The sequence below is a fragment of the Convolutriloba macropyga genome, chromosome 7 (genome assembly GCF_964194025.1).
Source record: "Convolutriloba macropyga chromosome 7, txConMacr16.3, whole genome shotgun sequence".
Lineage (NCBI taxonomy): Eukaryota > Metazoa > Xenacoelomorpha > Acoela > Convolutidae > Convolutriloba > Convolutriloba macropyga.
Window position 1 is genome coordinate 48,634,727 of NC_134474.1, and position 26,050 is coordinate 48,660,776.

Sequence of the window (26,050 nt, forward strand, 5' to 3'; positions counted from 1 at the left end):
ATTACACTCTCTGGATCGACCTCAACTCCACTCTTGGATATAATGTGCCCCAAGAAGCTGTGCCCCATTGCATTTTGATCCCTTAGTCTTTAATCCATTCTTCGCTAAACATTGGAAAACCAGTTCTAATCTTTTCAGATGCTCGTCGAAATTTCTTCCGAAAACGACAACGTCATCTATATACACTAGAGCCATTTCAAAAGAGAGGCCAGCAAAAATTAACTCCATTAGGTTTTGAAAATAACCGGAGCAGACGCTAGTCCCATAGGGAGTCTTTTCCACTTATACAGGCCTATAGGCTTTATGAAAGCTGTTAAATTCTGACTCTCTTCCTCGATGGCCATCTGAAGGTATCCCGACAAGAGATCTATGTTCGAGCAGTACATATTTCCCTCCATAGAATCAATAATCTCATTAATTCGTGGTAAAGGCCAGCATGTTTTTTTCCATTTGTTTGTTCAGACCACGGTAGTCTACAACCAAGCGATAGGTTCCAGCCTTTTTTGGTACAAGTAATGATAGTGCTGCCCAGTTGGTATGTGTTGATTCGACTAAGTCGTCTCGTTTCAAGTCTTCAACAATTTTTTTCATGGATTTTCTTTTCTCAAAGCTCAAGCTGCCGTATGTACGTCTGAATGGCACAGCATCCTTTTTAATGTTTATTTTATGATAAATTCGGTTGCAAAATCCCGTATCAGTTGAGTTTCGCGAAGATATTACTTCATATTTTGTGCAAAGTGACCTCACTTTTGTCATTTCCTCACAAGACAATCTCATTGAACTTGAGTTTAAATGTTTCTCATAATCAATTTCATCCCTGTTTTCCATTATTGTCAGGTTTATTTTGTTGTACTCTTGAAATTTTTTCAATGTTTTCCGCACATGCCATTCTCGCATTTTTGTAAACTTTCTTTGGTTCTAATGTAGGGTTCAGAACTCAAACCCACACGACATCATCAACCATATCATTCAGAGATCTCGCTATTAATAAGTGTGATTTGTCTTCAAACTCTTTCATGGGTTCGACTATAATTTCTGTTCGCTGTGTTTTGTTACCTTTTTCATCGATAATTTTTGCATTTAATGAAACCTTCGCAGCGACGAGGTAATTCGTGATCCTCAGCAGCAATTACAAACAGATTTCTATTATTTCGTTGGTATGGGGACAATTGTATTGTTTTCCCAATTGTCCCGCAAAAATTCGTACTTTCAGAGGTTTAAAATACAGTCATAATCATATAAGAATTCCATGCCCAAGAAAAAAGGCGTTATCTCAATTTTGGTCACTAGAAACTCAACTGTGATCTCTGGTGAAAATATTTGAAGTTGGATCTGAATAGTTGTTGAACCTTTCACAGGCATTTTTTCATTGTTGGCAGCTATTATATTTTTATTACACACTCTGGTCTGGCTCAGTTCTCCCAATTGCTGGTAGAGTGTAACACTTAAGAGATTAACACTACTTCCACTATCAATTACGGTTTTTATAAGTTTGTCTTTTATCATTATTTTGGCCAACAAGGCTTCCACTGGGCGGTTTCCGTAGCTAGCTGAAAATGAAGCCCTGCCGTTTTCAGCTAATTCTCGTTTAAATACGGGCAATTTCGTTTGAAATGATTTGGACTCCCACATTCAAACAATTCCTGCATTCCTTAGATGCATGATTTCGCTGACGGCAACGGCGACATTTCTCTCTTTCAAAACTCACCGCTGTCTTTGACTGCTCGGAACGATTCTCGTGCGACCAATCTCGGCTTCTGTTCTCGCCTCCTGGTGTTGGCGATCGGGCTCTACTGTCGCAATTGGTTCGTCTATCATCAGTGCTGCTTCTGTTATAGCTGTTATAGTTTCTGTTTCTATCTCCGGTTTCTCTTGAACTACGCTCACTTCCGCGCAGAAAGTCTTTTGGCCTTGCACCTTGCGATCAAAACTTTTGATTATCTTGCCTGTTAGATTGGTTAGTCTGCTGTGTTTGCACTAAATCGTTGATCGAATTAATAAGTTGAGTGTTTTCATTCAATTGGATGGCAGAAACCCGCGGCTCATTATCCTTCTCCTCAATTCTCGTGGCTGCTTCAATATGTAGTGCTCTTTCTAAAGCTTTGTCTAAAGTCATATCCGCGTCACCCAAGTTCTTTCTCAGTTCGAGTCGCACCTGACTATTTTCTTTGCCTTTGAAGAATCCCCTCAAAATGAGATGTTCTCTTATCTCATTAGATTCTTGAGGGTATGCTTTCAAGGCTAAATTTTGCAAATCACCGAGAAAATCTGTTAATTTTTCAACCGGCTGCTGGACACTCCTATTTAGGCTCTTCCTGAAAACTAAAGGTTTCTCATTATAATGTTGTCTGAAAGCTTTTATGGTCTCATCATAGCTCTTCCTAGTGTCCTCCGATAGTGTACGGTAGAAATCAATAGCCGACTTTTGTAGCCTTAACGCAAAAAAAATGCGGCCGTTCATTAATTTCGGTTTCGGCGCCGTTTACTGTTTCCTTTCTTTGCCACTTCTGAAGTTGTGACAGGAGCTCAAAGCGTGTAACATAACTTTCAAAATCATTCAAACCCGTAAAAGGCTCCGGTAACAGCGTTTGTGAGGAGTGCCGCGCCATCAGTGTTTCATTTAATAGCTGCTGTTTTTCAGATTATTCCAATAATTATGTTCGAAACCCGAACTACTTTTTGACACTTCAGCAGCTTTTGAATCTTATCGACATTTTATTTTTTTTGAAAAAATTTAAAAAAAACTCAAGGTTCAATGGTTTATTTTAAGTCAAATTCTGTCGAATTCAAATTCCCTTAATTTTGAACACTATTTTTTTATCGAAAAAACATGTACGAACCGATTCGCGATATTCAAAATTTTAGGGAGTACTAACTTGAATGTTCGAACATAGCAGTGTTCCTTGCTTGTCGAATCCCGACACCAGTTCAAAATTCCGCTTTCGGGGCGTGATGTTAAGACGTACAACGTTCAATACTATTGGGTGGTGGTTTTCTATTTACTTTTAATCTCTGTCGCCTTTAGAGTAGCCGCCCGTGCGCAATACTCTATGTCCTTGGCTAATTGAGCGTGGTACTTGGTTAAAACGCAAAGTTATAAGTTAAATTGTCAAGTAGATTATGGCGAAGAAAATTTGGTTTAATTAGACTAGATTTAAAAAAGTGGTTAGCTCTGATGAAAGTTTGGTGTTCAATGAGTGAATTTATTCCTCGCTTTGGTCCGGACGCAATATCGGTTCTACCATCGTGGTAAATTAACTAAGTCAACAAAGATATGCGTGTTTTGTTGATTTCGCTCGAAGCCCGAGCTTTGTCTAATCACAGCTTTGTTTTCTTTTCTGACACCTATCAACCTTGTGTCAGCCATAAATCAGGTAATCAATCAAATTTTAAACTGAAATTTTAACCTTGAAACCCAAGTGTTTTAGTACATTTTTTTATATACGTGTGACACTCACACAAGTTTCCGATTACCCAACAGAGTGGTGCTGTGTCAAAGGCTTCATGGAAATCAAGGTAGAAAATAAAAGAGTCGCCAATTACAGATATGTCACTACACTGATAAAGATTGTAAAGGAAGCTTAACGTTTGAACAATGGTTGATCTTTTTGGACTAAATCTGAATTGTGAATCACGAAACAATCATTCACCGCCCTAAATATGCATCGCTCTGGATGACAAGCACTGTCAAGGGGTTACCTCTATGTTACCTTAAGTATCCAAAATTCTCTTCACAAGAACTTAAAATTAACTCTTGAGACACCAAGCGGTAGGGGAGACCTGGCACTCCTTGATCTAATCATAAACGTAAACGAAGATAGGAAAACTAGCTGTCTTTGGTACCTAAAATTCACCGATACCGGCATAATCTAATTTTCCGTAGCTGTATACCGTTACAACATAAGAAAAATTTGATTCAAGGGACTGTGCATATGATTTTTAATGCGACCAGTGACTGAAAATCCTTTAATGTAGCTTTTAAGAAAAATCAAATTTGGACTGAAAATTAGTATCCAACTGAGTGGTCATCCATTATTGTTAATGAGACGTTGGAAAAAATAGTCACGAAGGAAAAGTTTACAGCAAACCCCCCACCCAAATGAACAGCAAACCCCCCACCCTTTTTTTATCTCAAAAATTTAAAAGCTTGAACAAAAAGGAGCTTAAGCCGAGGTTTTTTTTCAATACAGAGGAAAAGTTCCACAAAATTTTGCAATTAGACAGAAAAAATTGCGTGATTCAAATGATTTGCACAACGAGAAAACTATGAACTTGCTTGCCCACCCGGAAATCATCTTTTGATAAAAATCTGATATCCCATGTGGTAATTAAAGTTACACGTAATGGATGCTGGCCAAATGTTTCGGTCTATGTTGGCCAAACCAGCCAGAATTTTACTACTAGAATTTCGGAGCATCAAAAGAATGATTCCTCTGTGGGACAACGCATAACCTTGAATGGGAGATTCTAGACGCTTGTCGGAGGGTTGAAATTCTAATGACAAAAGAAGCGATCTACATCAAGAAGCTGAGACCGCAATTATATACGCGCGAAGAGTACGAGAATGATTTTTTGTCAAAGATTGACCATAAGAGCGCTTATCATCAGGTGCCATAGAATGAAGAAGATAATCAGTTCACATTCTTTGAAGATGGTGGAAAACTTTTTGAATTTGTTCGTCTTCTTTTTTTGGTATCTAACGCGGTAGCTGGGTTTTGGAGAAATGCAGACAATTTCGTGACTGTTTGAAATTACCGAAACTGCTTGAAAAGGCGCACCCTTGCTTTGACCAAACGACACCTGTCGGCAATTACAACCTAAATTTTTCAAACCGAGCCAGTCTGGTCATGTGATTAAGGCCTTAGAACCGTTTGATAGGATATATACTGATCTAGTTGGTCCCAAGTTTTCGTCCTATAAGTCAGGTAGCGTCTATTTGCCCACCGTTATAGACAACTTCAGTCGATTTCCCTTTGCCTTCAACATTAAGGATATTAAAGCAAAGACCATTATTAGATGCCTCTTCCATTCATTTGATATGTTTGGCAATCCAAGGTTTATCCACTTGGATGGTCGCAAGCAGCTAGAGTCGCAGTAGTTCAGTGTTTTTTGATCAGAAAGAGGAATTGAAATTCCGTACATCGCCTTAGAACCCTCAAGGTAAACGACAAAACAAATGCTACAATTTAATTATCTTTAAGGCCCTTAGCGGCTTTTTGGATTCGAGGAAACCCCCGCAGAACCAATGAAAAGTTGTGTTTGGGGAGGCATTTTCTTCAGAGGGTTACTTTGTATCAGCACAAATGAAATCCCTCACTGGCGATTTTTGGAATTCCGGCGGAAAAACTAAGGAAACTTCATGTTCCCAGACTGGCTGTTTAAAGGCAAAACACCGTACCTGAGAAACCGGAGGATGTTACTTAGTAAATAAAAGAGCAGCGATAAAACAAAGCGGGAAATGAACAATCTAATTAAAGCGCTATTTAAATTGAAAGCGAGAAAAGATTACGTCATATTTCTTAACCATTTAAATGCACACAATCTCTTCTAAAAAACATAGAAAGCTCAGAAAAAGTTCGCGTAACATAATTTTCGTTGAGCCTACTAACATACTAAATCGACTGCGCTCTTTTTAGGCTTAACATTTTTATGTTTCAAAAACGTATCGGTGACCAATTTGAGCCGAAAATTGGCCCAGAAAAAATACCTGATAGCAAATATAGCTAGATTTTCCGGGCCATTTAGATGTGCTTTTTCGCCTTCTCGATGTGGAATACAGGAGCCTTTAAACGTTGTGGATTTACAGTCGACAATTACGATGAATTGAATTTACCCGTCGAAAGAGTGTTTTAACAACTTTAAGAGTCATGCAACAACTCAAGCACGTTGGACACTCTCTCCCATGGTACAAGCATTTGGTAAACAGTCTCAAAGTTTGGTTCTGCTTGTTGTTTACGATACAAAGTCCCGTCTATGAGACAAAGATTTGTATACTGAACCCATTATTTCCATAACTCCTTTGATGCTCCATTTTTGATCGGCCGTGATTCCGGTCGTTTTTGATTAGTACCCAGGAGTATACTTCTTTGAAAAATTTGTCATTCTCCGCAGGTTTCCTAACTGCCAACCTCGACTACCATAATCGTTATTGTCTTGTTCTGCGTCAATCGCAATAGCGTTAACAAAAGCTGTTTGTTCATCGTCTTCTGTGTTTATGCGCGACACACAGTCTGCGTGTGGGATTTTTTTGCCTGCTCTATGCTTGATGTCAAAATTAAATTGCCCAAGTTTCTCTATCCATCCTGCAACCATACCGACTGGTTCTTTAAAACTATAGATCCAGACAAGCGCCCGGTGGAACGTTATAATTAAAAAATGCTGACCAAGTGAAAAGTTTTTAAAATTCTGGGTAAAATGAGCAACTGCATTCTGGGTAAAATGAGCAACTGCATGTATAATTCCTGCTTCGTGGCTGAATAATTTCGCTGACTCCTACTCAGAGTTTTACTAGCATAGGCAATAACTCTATCCTCCGTTCCTTGCTTTTGGGTAAGAATCGCTCCAATTCCTGTCAACGAAGCATCCGTAGTTATTGTATACGGATCCCTATCGTTTGGATATCCAAAAAGTGGGGCGTTCAAAATCTTCTATTTTAACTCGTTACCGCATTTTTGCACTCTGTACTCCATTCAAATTTATTTGACTTATTGAGTAAACTGTAAAGAGGTTCTGTTTTTTCCGAAAACCGGAATAAATTTCCGCTAATAGCCCACAAGGCCTAGAAAGGCACTGACGTGCTTCAGGGACGATGGTTCTTTCATTCTTTCTACCGCTCTTACTTTCTCTGGAGGATAGTTTTCTCAGTCTTACTACAGAAATTACACTCTCTGGATCGACCTCGACTCCACTCTTGGATATAATGTGCCCCAAGAAGCTGTGCCCCATTGCATTTTGATCCCTTAGTCTTTAATCCATTTTTCGCTAAACATTGGAAAACCAGTTCTAATCTTTTCAGATGCTCGTCGAAATTTCTTCCGAAAACGACAACGTCATCTATATACACTAGAGCCATTTCAAAAGAGAGGCCAGCAAAAATTAACTCCATTAGGTTTTGAAAAGTAACCGGAGCAGACGCTAGTCCCATAGGGAGTCTTTTCCACTTATACAGGCCTATAGGCTTTATGAAAGCTGTTAAATTCTGACTCTCTTCCTCGATGGCCATCTGAAGGTATCCCGACAAGAGATCTATGTTCGAGCAGTACATATTTCCCTCCATAGAATCAATAATCTCATTAATTCGTGGTAAAGGCCAGCATGTTTTTTTCCATTTGTTTGTTCAGACCACGGTAGTCTACAACCAAGCGATAGGTTCCATCCTTTTTTGGTACAAGTAATGATGGTGCTGCCCAGTTGGTATTTGTTGATTCGACTAAGTCGTCTCGTTCCAAGTCTTCAACAATTTTTTTCATGGATTTTCTTTTCTCAAAGCTCAAGCTGCCGTATGTACGTCTGAATGGCACAGCATCCTTTTTAAAGTTTATTTTATGATAAATTCGGTTGCAAAATCCCGTATCAGTTGAGTTTCGCGAAGATATTACTTCATATTTTGTGCAAAGTGACCTCACTTTTGTCATTTCCTCAAAAGACAATCTCATTGAACTTGAGTTTAAATGTTTCTCATAATCAATTTCATCCCTGTTTTCCATTATTGTCACGTTTATTTTGTTGTACTCTTGAAATTTTTTCAATGTTTTCCGCACATGCCATTCTCGCATTTTTGTAAACTTTCTTTGGTTCTAATGTAGGGTTCAGAACTCAAACCCACACGACATCATCAACCATATCATTCAGAGATCTCGCTATTAATAGGTGTGATTTGTCTTCAAACTCTTTCATGGGTTCGACTATAATTTCTGTTTGCTGTGTTTTGTTACCTTTTTCATCGATAATTTTTGCATTTAATGAAACCTTCGCAGCGACGAGGTAATTCGTGATCCTCAGCAGCAATTACAAACAGATTTCTATTATTTCGTTGGTATGGGGACAATTGTATTGTTTTCCCAATTGTCCCGCAAAAATTCGTACTTTCTGAGGTTTAAAATACAGTCATAATCATATAAGAATTCCATGCCCAAGAAAAAAGGCGTTATCTCAATTTTGGTCACTAGAAACTCAACTGTGATCTCTGGTGAAAATATTTGAAGTTGGATCTGAATAGTTGTTGAACCTTTCACAGGCATTTTTTCATTGTTGGCAGCTATTATATTTTTATTACACACTCTGGTCTGGCTCAGTTCTCCCAATTGCTGGTAGAGTGTAACACTTAAGAGATTAACACTACTTCCACTATCAATTACGGTTTTTATAAGTTTGTCTTTTATCATTATTTTGGCCAACAAGGCTTCCACTGGGCGGTTTCCGTAGCTAGCTGAAAATGAAGCCCTGCCGTTTTCAGCTAATTCTCGTTTAAATACGGGCAATTTCGTTTGAAATGATTTGGACTCCCACATTCAAACAATTCCTGCATTCCTTAGATGCATGATTTCGCTGACGGCAACGGCGACATTTCTCTCTTTCAAAACTCACCGCTGTCTTTGACTGCTCGGAACGATTCTCGTGCGACCAATCTCGGCTTCTGTTCTCGCCTCCTGGTGTTGGCGATCGGGCTCTACTGTCGCAATTGGTTCGTCTATCATCAGTGCTGCTTCTGTTATAGCTGTTATAGTTTCTGTTTCTATCTCCGGTTTCTCTTGAACTACGCTCACTTCCGCGCAGAAAGTCTTTTGGCCTTGCACCTTGCGATCAAAACTTTTGATTATCTTGCCTGTTAGATTGGTTAGTCTGCTGTGTTTGCACTAAATCGTTGATCGAATTAATAAGTTGAGTGTTTTCATTCAATTGGATGGCAGAAACCCGCGGCTCATTATCCTTCTCCTCAATTCTCGTGGCTGCTTCAATATGTAGTGCTCTTTCTAAAGCTTTGTCTAAAGTCATATCCGCGTCACCCAAGTTCTTTCTCAGTTCGAGTTGCACCTGACTATTTTCTTTGCCTTTGAAGAATCCCCTCAAAATGAGATGTTCTCTTATCTCATTAGATTCTTGAGGGTATGCTTTCAAGGCTAAATTTTGCAAATCACCGAGAAAATCTGTTAATTTTTCACCCGGCTGCTGGACACTCCTATTTAGGCTCTTCCTGAAAACTAAAGGTTTCTCATTATAATGTTGTCTGAAAGCTTTTATGGTCTCCTCATAGCTCTTCCTAGTGTCCTCCGATAGTGTACGGTAGAAATCAATAGCCGACTTTGGTAGCCTTAACGCAAAAAAAATGCGGCCGTTCATTAATTTCGGTTTCGGCGCCGTTTACTGTTTCCTTTCTTTGCCACTTCTGAAGTTGTGACAGGAGCTCAAAGTGTGTAACATAACTTTCAAAATCATTCAAACCCGTAAAAGGCTCCGGTAACAGCGTTTGTGAGGAGTGCCGCGCCATCAGTGTTTCATTTAATAGCTGCTGTTTTTCAGATTATTCCAATAATTATGTTCGAAACCCGAACTACTTTTTGACACTTCAGCAGCTTTTGAATCTTATCGACATTTTATTTTTTTTGAAAAAATTTAAAAAAAAACTCAAGGTTCAATGATTTATTTTAAGTCAAATTCTGTCGAATTCAAATTCCCTTAATTTTGAACACTATTTTATTATCGAAAAAACATGTACGAACCGATTCGCGATATTCAAAATTTTAGGGAGTACTAACTTGAATGTTCGAATATAGCAGTGTTCCTTGCTTGTCGAATCCCGACACCAGTTCAAAATTCCGCTTTCGGGGCGTGATGTTAAGACGTACAACGTTCAATACTATTGGGTGGTGGTTTTCTATTTACTTTTAATCTCTGTCGCCACTAGAGTAGCCGCCCGTGCGCAATACTCTATGTCCTTGGCTAATTGAGCGTGATACTTGGTTAAAACGCAAAGTTATAAGTTAAATTGTCAAGTAGATTATGGCGAAGAAAATTTGGTTTAATTAGACTAGATTTAAAAAAGTGGTTAGCTCTGATGAAAGTTTGGTGTTCAATGAGTGAATTTATTCCTCGCTTTGGTCCGGACGCAATATCGGTTCTACCATCGTGGTAAATTAACTAAGTCAACAAAAATATGCGTGTTTTGTTGATTTCGCTCGAAGCCCGAGCTTTGTCTAATCACAGCTTTGTTTTCTTTTCTGACACCTATCAACCTTGTGTCAGCCATAAATCAGGTAATCAATCAATTTTTAAACTGAAATTTTAACCTTGAAACCCAAGTGTTTTAGTACATTTTTTTATATACGTGTGACACTCACACAAGTTTCCGATTACCCAACAGAGTGGTGCTGTGTCAAAGGCTTCATGGAAATCAAGGTAGAAAATAAAAGAGTCGCCAATTACAGATATGTCCCTACACTGATAAAGATTGTAAAGGAAGCTTAACGTTTGAACAATGGTTGATCTTTTTGGACTAAATCTGAATTGTGAATCACGAAACAATCATTCACCGCCCTAAATATGCATCGCTCTGGATGACAAGCACTGTCAAGGGGTTACCTCTATGTTACCTTAAGTATCCAAAATTCTCTTCACAAGAACTTAAAATTAACTCTTGAGACACCAAGCGGTAGGGGAGACCTGGCACTCCTTGATCTAATCATAAACGTAAACGAAGATAGGAAAACTAGCTGTCTTTGGTACCTAAAATTCACCGATACCGGCATAATCTAATTTTCCGTAGCTGTATACCGTTACAACATAAGAAAAATTTGATTCAAGGGACTGTGCATATGATTTTTAATGCGACCAGTGACTGAAAATCCTTTAATGTAGCTCTTAAGAAAAATCAAATTTGGACTGAAAATTAGTATCCAACTGAGTGGTCATCCATTATTGTTAATGAGACGTTGGAAAAAATAGTCACGAAGGAAAAGTTTACAGCAAACCCCCCACCCAAATGAACAGCAAACCCCCCACCCTTTTTTTATCTCAAAAATTTAAAAACTTGAACAAAAAGGAGCTTAAGCCGAGGTTTTTTTTCAATACAGAGGAAAAGTTCCACAAAATTTTGCAATTAGACAGAAAAAATTGCGTGATTCAAATGATTTGCACAACGAGAAAACTATGAACTTGCTTGCCCACCCGGAAATCATCTTTTGATAAAAATCTGATATCCCATGTGGTAATTAAAGTTACACGTAATGGATGCATTTCGGTCTATGTTGGCCAAACCAGCCAGAATTTTACTACTAGAATTTCGGAGCATCAAAAGAATGATTCCTCTGTGGGACAACGCATAACCTTGAATGGGAGATTCTAGACGCTTGTCGGAGGGTTGAAATTCTAATGACAAAAGAAGCGATCTACATCAAGAAGCTGAGACCGCAATTATATACGCGCAAAGAGTACCGAGAATGATTTTTTGTCAAAGATTGACCATAAGAGCGCTTATCATCAGGTGCCATTGAATGAAGAAGATAATCAGTTCACATCCTTTGAAGATGGTGGAAAACTTTTTGAATTTGTTCGTCTTCTTTTTTTGGTATCTAACGCGGTAGCTGGGTTTTGGAGAAATGCAGACAATTTCGTGACTGTTTGAAATTACCGAAACTGCTTGAAAAGGCGCACCCTTGCTTTGACCAAACGACACCTGTCGGCAATTACAACCTAAATTTTTCAAACCGAGCAAGTCTGGTCATGTGATTAAAGCCTTAGAACCGTTTGATAGGATATATACTGATCTAGTTGGTCCCATGTTTTTGTCCTATAAGTCAGGTAACGTCTATTTGCGCACCGTTATAGACAACTTCAGTCGATTTCCCTTTGCCTTCAACATTAAGGATATTAAAGCAAAGACCATTATTAGATGCCTCTTCCATTCATTTGATATGTTTGGCAATCCAAAGTTTATCCACTTGGATGGTCGCAAGCAGCTAGAGTCGCAGTAGTTCAGTGTTTTTTGATCAGAAAGAGGAATTGAAATTCCGTACATCGCCTTATAACCCTCAAGGTAAACGACAAAACAAATGTTACAATTTAGTTATCTTTAAGGCCCTTAGCGGCTTTTTGGATTCGAGGAAACGCCCGCAGAACCAATGAAAAGTTGTTCTTGGGGAGGCATTTTCTTCAGAGGGTTACTTTGTATCAGCACAAATGAAATCCCTGACTGGCGATTTTTGGAATTCCGGCGGAAAAACTAAGGAAACTTCATGTTCCCAGACTGGCTGTTTAAAGGCAAAACACCGTACCTGAGAAACTTTGTACGAAACAAATCTGGTCCTCTCGTGGCGGCTGTAAAAATAACAGACGTTATTAGCGAGAAAGTTGTCCAAGTGCATTATTCTAGTGGATTTTTGTTTGCTGACTTTGTTAATTTACCGAGATGACAGAACTCATATTGGGTACTGTAGGGACAATTGGGTAACATGTGTTGTATTGTCATAACATGTTGGATATAATGATTTACAGTTAGGTGTTTGTGTTTCAGATGTTGAATAAAAGCTTGCAATAAGAGGTGTTTCATTTGAACAACACGGCAATTTTATTCAACATCTACCATGAAGTTTCGGCTTCCTGAATTTCCGGTTGAGCCAACACAAGAGCAATTGTCTTGGTGGACGCAATGCTTTGTTTATGGTCTAACAATCAATGCAATCAATGCAATTAGGGAAGAGTATCATAAGTTGACATTTTTCAAATCACACGAAGGCACGGGACGTTTCACATTTCTCTCGGGAGCGACTAATTTTGAAGAAGCAATTGGTATTTGGGATGCTCAGTTCAAGAAGCCTGCGAGAAATAATTAGACCAGACATCATGTCCTCTTGTGCAAGCAGCGATATGATGATTGCATAATAGCGTTTTTGCAGCGACTACAGATTCTTGTTTAGTGCTGTGAATGCACAAAGCTCACCGTGCAGCAACACAAGGATATATTTTTCTGCAATGATTTAGTGTCTGGTCTCAAATCTGTGACAATACGCTTTCGTCTTTTGGAATTGGCGGACTCGGTAGCTTCGCTTGAGAAATGCATTTCATTTGCTAATGCAATTGAAGTGTCTGTCAACTTTTCCCGCTCATCCAATGCCACCTCAGACAATTCACATTTAAATACGCGCAATGAGTACCGGGGCGGGAATCAACATTGAAGTATTAGTTCAAATCCAAAAAATTTGACTTTTAAAAATCAAGAATTTCTCTGGTACTTGATAATACGAAATGTTGTCAACCCGAACAAATAAAAAATAACAACAGATAGAAATGAAAGTAAAAAAATCCACTTTCAGGAAAAGAAAGCATTATACTCGGGATTTTGAAAAACTCCGAAATAAAAATTGAATTAGTTTCAGTGTAATAAATGTGAGTAGAATGTTGAAAATGTGATTCTAAATTTAAATAATTTCTTGAATTCATTGCTATTTTAACCCATATAGAATTAGAATCAAAGATAAATTTATATACTTTTTAAATGATGTCATAAAAATTTTAAACCTGACGATAAACGCAATGTTCGGAAACATTCGTTTCTTTAAATCAAATGAAGTTTTAATTGACAACTCCTTCTTCTGTGCTCTAAAGATAGTATTGAATAGTAGTTTCTCAAATACTTTTGAGAAACAGCATTGAAAATTTTTTTGCTTGTAGCTCAAGATTGTGTCAGTGTCACACATATATACAAAAAGAAGAACTAAAAGCCTTTGGTTTCAGGGTCAAAAATTCAAAATAAGAATTAATTTATTACCTGATTTATGGCTGACACAAGTTTGACAGATGTAAAGAAAACAAAGTAGACAACTGATTGGACAGGGCTCAGATTTCAAGCTATATCAACGAAACTGACATTTCTTTGTTTGTTGACTTTGTTAATTAACCGCAATGATAGAACCCATATTGGGTACTGTAATGACGATTGAGTAATTTGTGTTTTATTGTCATCACATGTTCGATATAATGATTTTGCAGTTAGATGTTTGTGTTTCAGATGCTGAAAAAAAAACTTGCAAAAAGAGGTGTTTCATATGAATGGCATTGGACAGCATCGTTTGAGTCATTTGTTGCAACTTTCGCTCCGGATGGCAAAGAACAAGTGGCTTCTGTACAATGCATTTTGAAAACAACGAACGAAGTGAGTCTCTTAATAGAATCTACGAACTTAATTGTATTCGCGAAGAGTACTTACTTCCTCTTAGAACGCTTTTTGATCCCTGCTCAACGCATTCATTTATAACGGTTGATGTGCGTGAGCAGTTGCAAATGCCATTCCAGCCAATGAAGTCAAAATCTTGTCACGCGAGCGGAGGAGTCTTTGCCTTTCTTAAATTTTGTAGTGCTTTAGTGAGCATGAATACATTTTTTCTATTGTTTCGTTCTCTGTAGTTGTTCACTTTTTTCTACTGCAATCATTGGCCTGGATGTACTCTCACAACATCAGGCAAATTATCTAAATTTGGTTGAAAGGAGACTCAATTAAACGTTTCCAGTTTGACCGCTATTGCTGAATGTAACAAATTTAGAGCAATGTTTTTTGACCCACCAACGATATTTTGCGACAAAGTTTATAACACTAAGGCCACCGCAACGAAACCCAAACGCTAAAACAAAGAAGACTTTGAGTTTTTGCAGGATAAAACGTCGGATCTGCCAAACAAAGGAATAGTCCGGTATTCAATATCTCCATGGCGAGCTCAGGCGTTTGTTGTGAGAAACCAAAAGCGACTGTGCATATGATTTTTAATGCGACCAGTGACTGAAAATCCTTTAATGTAGCTCTTAAGAAAAATCAAATTTGGACTGAAAATTAGTATCCAACTGAGTGGTCATCCATTATTGTTAATGAGACGTTGGAAAAAATAGTCACGAAGGAAAAGTTTACAGCAAACCCCCCACCCAAATGAACAGCAAACCCCCCACCCTTTTTTTATCTCAAAAATTTAAAAACTTGAACAAAAAGGAGCTTAAGCCGAGGTTTTTTTTCAATACAGAGGAAAAGTTCCACAAAATTTTGCAATTAGACAGAAAAAATTGCGTGATTCAAATGATTTGCACAACGAGAAAACTATGAACTTGCTTGCCCACCCGGAAATCATCTTTTGATAAAAATCTGATATCCCATGTGGTAATTAAAGTTACACGTAATGGATGCATTTCGGTCTATGTTGGCCAAACCAGCCAGAATTTTACTACTAGAATTTCGGAGCATCAAAATAATGATTCCTCTGTGGGACAACGCATAACCTTGAATGGGAGATTCTAGACGCTTGTCGGAGGGTTGAAATTCTAATGACAAAAGAAGCGATCTACATCAAGAAGCTGAGACCGCAATTATATACGCGCAAAGAGTACCGAGAATGATTTTTTGTCAAAGATTGACCATAAGAGCGCTTATCATCAGGTGCCATTGAATGAAGAAGATAATCAGTTCACATCCTTTGAAGATGGTGGAAAACTTTTTGAATTTGTTCGTCTTCTTTTTTTGGTATCTAACGCGGTAGCTGGGTTTTGGAGAAATGCAGACAATTTCGTGACTGTTTGAAATTACCGAAACTGCTTGAAAGGGCGCACCCTTGCTTTGACCAAACGACACCTGTCGGCAATTACAACCTAAATTTTTCAAACCGAGCAAGTCTGGTCATGTGATTGAGGTCTTAGAACCGTTTGATAGGATATATACTGATCTAGTTGGTCCCAAGTTTTCGTCCTATAAGTCAGGTAACGTCTATTTGCGCACCGTTATAGACAACTTCAGTCGATTTCCCTTTGCCTTCAACATTAAGGATATTAAAGCAAAGACCATTATTAGATGCCTCTTCCATTCATTTGATATGTTTGGCAATCCAAGGTTTATCCACTTGGACGGTCGCAAGCAGCTAGAGTCGCAGTAGTTCAGTGTCTTTTGATCAGAAAGAGGAATTGAAATTCCGTACATCGCCTTATAACCCTCAAGGTAAACGACAAAACAAATGTTACAATTTAGTTATCTTTAAGGCCCTTAGCGGCTTTTTGGATTCGAGGAAACCCCCGCAGAACCAATGAAAAGTTGTTCTTGGGGAGGCATTTTCTTCAGAGGGTTACTTTGTATCAGCACAAATGAAATCCCTCACTGGCGATTTTTGGAATTCCGGCGGAAAAACTAAGGAAACTTCATTTTCCCAGATTGGCTGTTTGAAGGCAAAACACCGTACCTGAGAAACTTTGTACGAAACAAATCTGGTCCTCTCGTGGCGGCTGTAAAAATAACAGACGTTATTAGCGAGAATGTTGTCCAAGTGCAAAATTCTAGTGGATTTTTGTTTGCTGACTTTGTTAATTTACCGCGATGACAGAACCCATATTGGGTACTGTAGGGACAATTGGGTAACATGTGTTGTATTGTCATAACATTTTGGATATAATGATTTACAGTTAGGTGTTTGTGTTTCAGATGTTGAATAAAAGCTTGCAATAAGAGGTGTTTCATTTGAACAACACGGCAATTTTATTCAACATCTACCATGAAGTTTCGACTTCCTGAATTTCCGGTTGAGCCAACACAAGAGCAATTGTCTGGGTGGAAGCAATGCTTTTTTTATGGTCTAACAATCAATGCAATCAATGCAATTAGGGAAGACTATCATAAGTTGACATTTTTCAAATCAAACGAAGGCACGGGACGCTTCACATTTCTCTCGGGAGCGACTGATTTTGAAGAAGCAATTGGTATTTGGGATGCTCAGTTCAAGAAGCCTTCGAGAAATAAATAGGCCAGACATCATGTCCTCTCGTGCAAGCAGCGATATGATGATTGCATAACAGCGTTTTTGCAGCGACTACAGATTCTTGTTTAGCGCTGTGAATGCACAGACCTCACCGTGCAGGAACAACACAAGGACATACTTTTTTGCAATGGTTTAGTGTCTGGTCTCAAATTGGATGCAATACGTTTTCGTCTTTTGGAGTTGGCGGACTCGGTAGCTTCGCTTGAGAAATGCATTTCATTTGCTATTGTAATTGAAGTGTCTGTCAACTTTTCCCGCTCATCGAATGCCACCTCAGACAATTCGCATTTAAATACGCGCAATGAGTATCGGGGGCGGGAATCAACATTGAAGTATTAGTCACAAAAAAATTTGAATTTTTTTTAAAATTCAAAAATTATTCTGGTACTTGTGAATTCGAAATATTGTCAACCCGAACAAATAAAAAATAACAACAGATAGAAATGAAAGTAAAAAAAATCTACTTTCAGGAATAGAAAGCATTATACTCGCGATTTTCAAAACCTCCGGAATAAAAATTGAATTAGTTTCAATGTAATTAAAGTGAATAAAATGTTGAAAATGTGATTTTAAATTTAAATAATTTCATAAATTCGTTGTTATTTTAACCCATATAGAATTAGAGTCAAAGATAAATTTATATACTTTGTAAAAGATTTCGTTAAATTTTTAAACCTGACGATGAACGCAATGTTCGGAAACCTTCGTTTCTTTAAATCAAATGAAGTTTTAATTGGCAACTCCTTCTTTTCTGCTCTAAAGATAGTATTGAATAGTTGTTTCTCAAATACTTTTGAGAAAGAGCATTGAAAGTTTTTTTGCTTGTAGCTCAAGATTGTGTCAGTTCCAAACATATATACAAAAAGAAGTACTAAAAGCCTTTGGTTTCAGGGTCAAAAATTCAGTATAAGAATTAATTTATTACCTGATCTATGGCTGACACAAGTTTGACAGATGTAAAGAAAACAAAATAGACAATTGATTGGACAGGGCTCAGACTTCAAGCTATATCAACAAAACTGACATATCTTTGTTTGTTGACTTTGTTAATTTACCGCGATGATAGAACCCATATTGGGTAACAAAATGACGATTGAGTAATTTGTGTTCTATTGTTATCACATGTTCGATATAATGATTTTGCAGTTAGGTGTTTGTGTTTCAGATGTTGAAAAAAACCGTGCAAAAAAAGGCGTTTCATTTGAATGGCATTGGACAGCATCGTTTGAGTCATTAGTTGCAACTGTCGCTTCGCATTGCAAAGAGCAAGTGGCTTCTGTACAATGCATTGTGAAAACAACGAACGAAGTGAGTCTCTTAATAGAATCTACGAACTTATTTGTATTTGCGAAGAACACTCACTTCCTCTTAGAGCGTTTTTTGATCCCTGCTCAACGCATTCATTTATAACGGTTGATGTGCTTGAGCAGATTCAATTGCCATTCCAGCCAATGAAGTCAAAATCTTGTCTCGCGAGCGGAGGAGTCTTTGCCTTTCTTAAGTTTTGTAGTGCTTTAGTGAGCATGAAAACCGTTTTATATTATTTCGTTCTCTGTAATTATTCACCTTATTTCTACTGCAATCATCGGCCTGGATGTACTCTCACAACATCAGACAAATTTACCTAATTTTGTTGGAAAGAAGACTCAATTAATCGTTTCCAGTTTGACCGCTATTGCTGAATGTAACAAATTTAGAGCAATGGTTTTTGACCCACCATGGTTATTTTGCGACAATGTTTATAACACCAAGGCCATCGCAACGAAACCCAAACGCTAAAACAAAGAAGACTTTGAGTTTATGCAGGATAAAACGTCAGATCTGCCAAACAAAGGAATAGTCCGGTATTCAACATCTCCTTGGCGATCTTAGGCGTTTGTTGTAAAAGGTCAAAAGCGACGCATGGCAATCGACTACTCCATAAGAGTCAATTTATTTACCAGGCTTGATGCGTACTCGTTTTTGACTACGGAACATCTGCTGAACAACGCTTCTGAGAAGGATTTTTGTCAAAGATTGACCTTAAGAGCGCTTATCATCAGGTGCCATTGAATGAAGAAGATAATCAGTTCACATCCTTTGAAGATGGTGGAAAGTTTTATGATATTGTTCGTCTTCTGTTTTTGGTATCTAACGCGGTAATTGGGTTTTAGAGAAATGCAGACAATTTCGTTTACCGAAACAGCTTGAAAAAGCGCACCCTGGCTTTGAGGACGGAATAGTTGGCGGGTGATGCAAAGAAGAGCTTGGCAAAAAACGTTAAAGCATTTCCTCTTGTTGGCAAAAAAGAACAAATCACCTTAAGTATGAACAAATGTCAATTCTGTCTCCAGGAAATTTCTATGCTGAGCTACATTTGAGGTCTCTGAATGAGTGTCCGGTTCCAGGAAGCTCAAATGCATTCAGACGTTTGGTTGGAATATTTGCGAATAATACGAATTGGGTCCCGCAAGACTATCATAAGTTGACATTTTTCAAATCACACGAAGGCACGGGACGCTTCACATTTCTCTCGGGAGCGACTAATTTTGAAGAAGCAATTGGTATTTGGGATGCTCAGTTCAAGAAGCCTGCGAGAAATAAATAGGCCAGACATCATGTCCTCTCGTGCAAGCAGCGATATGATGATTGCATAACAGCGTTTTTGCAACGACTACAGATTCTTGTTTAGCGCTGTGAATGCACAGACCTCACCGTGCAGTAACACAAGGACATACTTTTTTGCATTGGTTTAGTGTCTGGTCTCAAATCTGTGACAATACGTTTTCGTCTTTTGGAGTTGGCGGACTCGGTAGCTTCGCTTGAGAAATGCATTTCATTAGCTAATGCAATTGAAGTGTCTGTCATTTTTTCCCGCTCATCCAATGCCACCTCAGACAATTCAAATTTAAATACGCGCAATGAGTATCGGGGGCGGGAATCAACATTGAAGTATTAGTCCCAAAAGAAATTTGAATTTGACTTTTAAAATTCAAAAATTGTTCTGGTACTTGTTAATTCGAAATGTTGTCAACCCAAACAAATAAAAAATAACAACAGATAGAAATTAAAGTTAAAAAATCCACTTTCAGGAATAGAAAGCATTATACTCGGGATTTTCACAAACTCCGGAAAAAAAATTAAATTAGTTTCAGTGTAATAAATGTGAAAAAAATGTTGAAACTGTGATTTTAAATTTAAATAATTTCATAAATTCGTTGTTATTTTAACCCATATAGAATTAGAGTCAAAGATAAATTTATATACTTTTTAAATGATTTCATTAAATTTTTAAACCTGACGATGAACGCAATGTTCGGAAACCTTCGTTTCTTTAAATCAAATAAAGTTTTAATTAGCAACTCCTTCTTCTGTGCTCTAAAGTTTTGCATTGAATTTTTTTTGCTTGTAGCTCAAGATTGTGTCAGCGTCACACATATATACAAATAGAATTACTAAAAGCCTTTGGTTTCAGGGTCAAAAATTCAGTATAAGAATTAATTTATTACCTGATCTATGGCTGACACAAGTTTGACAGATGTAAAGAAAACAAAATAGACAATTGATTGGACAGGGCTCAGACTTCAAGCTATATCAACGAAACTGACATATCTTTGTTTGTTGACTTTGTTAATTAACCGCGATGATAGAACCCATATTGGGTACTGTAATGACGATTGATTAATTTGTGTTTTATTTTTATCGCATGTTCGATATAATGATTTTGCAGTTAGGTGTTTGTGTTTCAGATGCTGAAAAAAAACTTACAAAAAGAGGTGTTTCATATGAATGGCATTGGACAGCATCGTTTGAGTCATTTGTTGCAACTTTCGCTCCGGATGGCAAAGAACAAGTGGCTTCTGTACAATGCATTGTGAAAACAACGAACGAAGTGAGTCTCTTAATAGAATCTACGAACGTATTTGTATTCGCGAAGAGTAATTACTTCCTCTTAGAGCGCTTTTTGATCCCTACTCAACGCATTCATTTATAACGGTTGATGTGCGTGAGCAGTTGCAATTGCCATTCCAGCCAATGAAGTCACAATCTTGTCTCGCGAGCGGAGGAGTCTTTGCTTTTCTTAAATTTTGTAGTGCTTTAGTGAGCATGAATACCTTTTTTATATTATTTCGTTCTCTGTAGTTATTCACTTTTTTCTACTGCAATCGTTGGCCTGGATGTACTCTCACAACATCAGACAAATTTACCTAAATTTGGTGGAAAGGAGACTCAATTAAACGTTTCTAATTTGACGGCTGTTGCTGAATGTAACACATTTAGAGCAATGGTTATTGACCCACCAATGATATTTTACGACAAAGTTTGTAACACTAAGGTCATCGCAACGAAACCCAAACGCTAAAACAATGAAGACTTTGAGTTTATGCAGGACAAAACGTCGGATCTGCCAAACAAAGGAATAGTCCGGTATTCAACATCTTCTTGGCGATCTTAGGCGTTTGTTGTAAAAGGCCAAAAGCGACGCATGGCAATCGACTACTCCATAACAGTCAATCTATTTACCAGTCTTGATGCGTACTCGTTTTTGAGTACGGAACATCTGCTGAACAACGCTTCTGAGAATGATTTTTTGTCAAAGATTGACCATAAGAGCGCTTATCATCAGGTGCCATTGAATGAAGAAGATAATCAGTTCACATCCTTTGAAGATGGTGGAAAACTTTTTGAATTTGTTCGCCTTCTTTTTTTGGTATCTAACGCGGTAGCTGAAATGGGAGCTCAAATGCATTCAGACGTTTGATTGGAATATTTGCGAATAATACGAATTGGGTCCCGCAAGACTATCATAAGTTGACATTTTTCAAATCACACGAAGGCACGGGACGCTTCACATTTCTCTCGGGAGCGACTAATTTTGAAGAAGCAATTGGTATTTGGGATGCTCAGTTCAAGAAGCCTGCGAGAAATAAATAGGCCAGACATCATGTCCTCTCGTGCAAGCAGCGATATGATGATTGCATAACAGCGTTTTTGCAGCGACTACAGATTCTTGTTTAGCGCTGTGAATGCACAGACCTCACCATGCAGCAACAACACAAGGACATACTTTTTTGCAATGGTTTAGTGTCTGGTCCCAAATCGGATGCAATACGTTTTCGTCTTTTGGAGTTGGCGGACTCGGTAGCTTCGCTTGAGAAATGCATTTCATTTGCTATTGTAATTGAAGTGTCTGTCAACTTTTCCCGCTCATCGAATGCTACCTCAGACAATTCGCATTTAAATACGGGCAATGAGTATCGGGGGCGGGAATCAACATTGAAGTATTAGTCACAAAAAAAATTTGAATTTTTTTAAGTTCAAAAATTATTCGGGTACTTGTTAATTCGAAATATTGTCATTCCGAACAAATAAAAAATAACAACAGATAGAAATGAAAGTAAAAAAATCCACTTTCAGGAATAGAAAGCATTATACTCGCGATTTTCAAAACCTCCGGAAAATAATTGAATTAGTTTCAATGTAATTAAAGTGAATAAAATGTTGAAAATGTGATTTCAAATATAAATAATTTCATAAATTCGTTGTTATTTTAACCCATATAGAATTAGAGTCAAAGATAAATTTATATGCTTTGTAAAAGATTTCGTTAAATTTTTAAACCTGACGATGAACGCAATGTTCGGAAACCTTCGTTTCTTTAAATCAAATGAAGTTTTAATTGGCAACTCCTTCTTCTCTGCTCTAAAGATAGTATTGAATAGTCGTTTCTCAAATACTTTTGAGAAACAGCATTGAAAATTTTTTTGCTTGTAGCTCAAGATTGTGTCAGTGTCAAACATATATACAAAAAGAAGTACTAAAAGCCTTTGGTTTCAGGGTCAAAAATTCAGTATAAGAATTAATTTATTACCTGATCTATGGCTGACACAAGTTTGACAGATGTAAAGAAAACAAAAGAGACAATTGATTGGACAGGGCTCAGACTTCATGCTATATCAACGAAACTGACATATCTTTGTTTGTTGACTTTGTTAATTTACCGCGATGATAGAACACATATTGGGTACCGTAATGACGATTGATTAATTTGTGTTCTATTGTTATCACATGTTCGATATAATGATATTGCAGTTAGGTGTTTGTGTTTCAGATGTTGAAAAAAAACGTGCAAAAAAGTCGTTTCGTTTGAATGGCATTGGACAGCATCGTTTGAGTCATTAAGTTGCAACTGTCGCTTCGCATGGCAAAGAGCAAGTGGCTTCTGTACAATGCATTGTGAAAACAACGAACGAAGTGAGTCTCTTAATAGAATCTAAGAACTTATTTGTATTCGCGAAGAATACTCACTTCCTCTTAGAGCGCTTTTTGATCCCTGCTCAACGCATTCATTTATAACGGTTGATGTGCTTGAGCAGATGCAATTGCCATTCCAGCCAATGAAGTCAAAATCTTGTCTCGCGAGCGGAGGAGTCTTTGCCTTTCTTAAGTTTTGTAGAGCTTTAGTGAGCATGAAAACCGTTTTATATTATTTCGTTCTCTGTAATTATTCACCTTATTTCTACTGCAATCATCGGCCTGGATGTACTCTCACAGCATCAGACAAATTTACCTAATTTTGTTGGAAAGAAGACTCAATTAAACGTTTCCAGTTTGACCGCTATTGCTGAATGTAACAAATTTAGAGCAATGGTTTTTGACCCACCAAGGTTATTTTGCGACAATGTTTATAACACTAAGGCCATCGCAACGAAACCCAAACGCTAAAACAAAGAAGACTTTGAGTTTATGCAGGATAAAAGGTCAGATCTGCCAAACAAAGGAATAGTCCGGTATTCAACATCTCCTTGGCGATCTTAGGCGTTTGTTGTAAAAGGCCAAAAGCGACGCACGGCAATCGACTACTCCATAACAGTCAATTTATTTACCAGGCTTGATGCGTACTCGTTTTTGAGTACGGAACATCTGCTGAACAACGCTTCTGAAAAGAATTTTTGTCAAAGATTGACCTTAAGAGCGCTTATCATCAGGTGCCATTGAATGAAGAAGATAATCAGTTCACATCCTTTGAAGATGGTGGAAAATTTTAATATATTGTTCGTCTTCTTTTTTTGGTATCTAACGCGGTAATTGGGTTTTAGAGAAATGCAGACAATTTCGTTTACCAAAACAGCTTGAAAAGGCGCACCCTGGCTTTGAGGACGGAATAGTTGGCGGGTGATGCAAAGAAGAGCTTGGCAAAAAACGTTAAAGCATTTCCTCTTGTTGGCGAAAAAGAACAAATCACCTTAATTATGAACAAATGTCAATTCTGTCTCCAGGAAATTTCTATGCTGAGCTACATTTGAGGTCTCTGAATGAGTGTCCGGTTCCAGGAAGCTCAAATGCATTCAGACGTTTGATTGGAATATTTGCGAATAATACGAATTGGGTCCCGCAAGACTATCATAAGTTGACATTTTTCAAATCACACGAAGGCACGGGACGCTTCACATTTCTCTCGGGAGCGACTAATTTTGAAGAAGCAATTGGTATTTGGGATGCTCAGTTCAAGAAGCCTGCGAGAAATAAATAGGCCAGACATCATGTCCTCTCGTGCAAGCAGCGATATGATGATTGCATAACAGCGTTTTTGCAGCGACTACAGATTCTTGTTTAGCGCTGTGAATGCACAGACCTCACCGTGCAGCAACACAAGGACATACTTTTTTGCATTGGTTTAGTGTCTGGTCTCAAATCTGTGACAATACGTTTTCGTCTTTTGGAGTTGGCGGACTCGGTAGCTTCGCTTGAGAAATGCATTTCATTTGCTATTGTAATTGAAGTGTCTCTGAACTCTTCCCGCTCATCGAATGCCACCTCAGACAATTCGCATTTAAATACGCGCAATGAGTATCGGGGGCGGGAATCAACATTGAAATATTAGTCACAAAAAAATTGAATTTGACTTTAAAAATTCAAAAATTATTCTGGTACTTGTTAATTCGAAATGTTGTCAACCCAAACAAATAAAAAATAACAACAGATAGAAATTAAAGTAAAAAAATCCACTTTCAGGAATAGAAAGCATTATACTCGGGATTTTCACAAACTCCGGAATACAAATTGAATTAGTTTCAGTGTAATAAATGTGAATAAAATGTTGAAAATGTGATTTTAAATTTAAATAATTTCATAAATTCGTTGTTATTTTAACCCATATAGAATTAGAGTCAAAGATAAATTTATATACTTTTTAAATGATTTCATTAAATTTTTAAACCTGACGATGAACGCAATGTTCGGAAACCTTCGTTTCTTTAAATCAAATAAAGTTTTAATTAGCAACTCCTTCTTCTGTGCTCTAAAGATTTGCATTGAATTTTTTTTTTGCTTGTAGCTCAAGATTGTGTCAGCGTCACACATATATACAAATAGAAATACTAAAAGCCTTTGGTTTCAGGGTCAAAAATTCAGTATAAGAATTAATTTATTACCTGATTTATGGCTGACACAAGTTTGACAGATGTAAAGAAAACAAAACAGACAATTGATTGGACAGGGCTCAGACTTCAAGCTATATCAACGAAACTGACATATCATTGTTTGTTGACTTTGTTAATTAACCGCGATGATAGAACCCTTATTGGGTACTGTAATGACGATTGATTAATTTGTGTTTTATTTTTATCGCATGTTCGATATAATGAGTTTGCAGTTAGGTGTTTGTGTTTCAGATGCTGAAAAAAAACTTGCAAAAAGAGGTGTTTCATTTGAATGGCATTGGACAGCATCGTTTGAGTCATTTGTTGCAACTTTCGCTCCGGATGGCAAAGAACAAGTGGCTTCTGTACAATGCATTGTGAAAACAACGAACGAAGTGAGTCTCTTAATAGAATCTACGAACGTATTTGTATTCGCGAAGAGTAATTACTTCCTCTTAGAGCGCTTTTTGATCCCTATTCATGGCATTCATTTTTAATGGTTGATGTGCGTGAGCAGTTGCAATTGCCATTCCAGCCAATGAAGTCAAAATTTTGTCTCGCGAGCGGAGGAGTCTTTGCTTTTCTTAAATTTTGTAGTGCTTTAGTGAGCATGAATACCTTTTTTATATTATTTCGTTCTCTGTAGTTGTTCACTTTTTTCTACTGCAATCGTTGGCCCGGATGTACTCTCACAACATCAGACAAATTTATCTAAATTTGGTTGAAAGGAGACTCAATTAAACGTTTCTGATTTGACGGCTGTTGCTGAATGTAACAAATTTAGAGCAATGGTTATTGACCCACCAATGATATTTTACAACAAAGTTTGTAACACTAAGGCCATCGCAACGAAACCCAAACGCTAAAACAATG